This window comes from Chlorocebus sabaeus, chromosome X (assembly GCF_047675955.1).
Source record: "Chlorocebus sabaeus isolate Y175 chromosome X, mChlSab1.0.hap1, whole genome shotgun sequence".
Taxonomy (NCBI): domain Eukaryota; kingdom Metazoa; phylum Chordata; class Mammalia; order Primates; family Cercopithecidae; genus Chlorocebus; species Chlorocebus sabaeus.
In genome coordinates this window covers 126,161,919-126,163,871 of record NC_132933.1, presented here as the reverse complement: position 1 = coordinate 126,163,871, position 1,953 = coordinate 126,161,919, and the positions used below count along the sequence as shown (strand labels likewise).

At 33.5% G+C, this 1,953-nt stretch overlaps 1 pseudogene; it reads left to right on the top strand.

Moving 5' to 3' along the window:
• The first annotated feature begins 863 nt into the window (after positions 1-863).
• On the top strand, positions 864-1,603 carry LOC103231743 (transcription factor Spi-C pseudogene; annotated as a pseudogene).
• The last annotated feature ends 350 nt before the right edge of the window (positions 1,604-1,953 follow it).

Below are 1,953 nucleotides of genomic sequence, written 5' to 3'. Positions count from 1 at the left end.
AGGGCAATTAGTAAAGGAAAATGATAGTCTTTTAAACAAATGGTGCTAGAAAATCTGAATATCCATGTGCAAAATGGCAATGCAGCTAGACATAAATCATACAGCTTTCACAAAAGTTAACTTATACCTACTATAAACCTAAATGTAAAACACAAAACTGTAAAATTCCTGGAATGTAACATAGGAGAAAATATAGGTAACCTTCAGTTCAGTAATGACCTCTTAAATACAACAGCAAAAGCACAGCCTATGAAAACAAACAAGTGATAAATTGGTATTCCTTAAAATTAAAAACTTCTGCCCTGAAAAAGGCATGGTTAAGAGACTGAAAAGACAAACTACAGACTGTAAGAAAATATTTTTTAAACACAAATATATTAAAGGACTGATATCCAAAATATGCTAAGAACTCTTAAATTTTAACAATAAGAAAAACAATTAAAAAATGGGAAAACTTTTTTTTTTTTTTTTTTTTTTTTTTTTTGCTGATGGGATGCAAACTACTATGTGCCTCTTCAAAATAATAGCCCCTGGTGTCTACTGGTCATATAATGAAATAGAAATTGTGAAGGCACTGTATCTTTTAAAAAAAATTCCCCTTTTGAAAAACTTCCTTTAAAAACAGCTATTTAATGCAACTCTGCCAGTGTGTTCTTGATGGTTGTGTGTTAACAATTCTAATTTTTAAAAAATTATTACTATTTTTTCATCAGAGCCATTGTACTGGAAAATACTTTTTTATTTTCATGAGAGTCTACCATTGAATTTACCATTCTGATATTAATGAAACATCTCTATAAAGGGTTGAAGTGTCTTCTGGCAACAATTGCTAAGGAACAGAATTGTCAATTTATTAATGAAATATGACATGTGTTGAATAAGATAAGCTGGGTCAAGCATTTGAGGATGCTTTTGAGGTTCTGAGGCAACATTCAACTGGAGAGCTTCAGTACTAGCCAGATTACAAAAATTACCTGGCTTTAATCAACCATTGTCCTCATGTCAAAGGAAATTCCAGTTGCTATGGAGTGCTGCCTACAGAGGAGACTGTCTATAATTGGAGAACGGTAATTAACAGTGCTGCGGACTTCTGTTTTGAAGGAAATATTCATCAATCTCTGCAGAACATAACTGAAAACCAGCTGGTACAACCCACCTCCAGGAAAAGGGGGGAAAAGGCAGGAAGAAGCTCCGACTGTTTGAATACCTTCACAGATCCCTGTGTAATCCTAAGATGGCATCTTGTATTCAGTGGGTAGATAAAACCAAAGGCATCTTTCGGTTTGTATCAAAAAAACAAAGAAAAACTTGCCGAGCTTTGGGGGAAAAGAAAAGGCAACAGGAAGACCACGACTTACCAGAAAATGGCCAGGGCACTGAGAAATTACGGAAGAAGACAGGAAATTACCAAAATCCAGAGGAAGCTGACTTACCAGTTCAGTGAGGCCATTCTCCGAAGACTCCATCCTATTTCCTGGGGAAAGAGATCTTCTACTCACAATGTGTTCAACCTGATCAAGAATATCTCAGTTTAAATAACTGGAATGCAAATTATAGTTATACATATGCCAATTACCATGAGCTAAATCACCATGATTGCTAAATATACTCTCATATTTCATGGTTTACTGGCATCGGAAATCCCTACAAGTTTTAAAGGTTTCTCCCTCTCTCTCTTTTATACCTACTCTGAAGAAATTCAGGATTTTTCACTTAAAGCAAATACTAAAGAAAAAAAATTAAATTTATTGTTGCTTTTATTAAAGAGCATGTAATCTATACTAAGTTGTTGGGAAATTCTGCAAATGAACAACTTTTTTATAATACTCTGTGAACATTCAATGAACAACTTTATTGTTTCAAATGATCAAGTCCATTTGAAAGTATAGACTAAATGTCCTTGCTCTGTTCTTACTGTTCTCTCTCTTTTAAAAATTTTATTTTATTTTATTA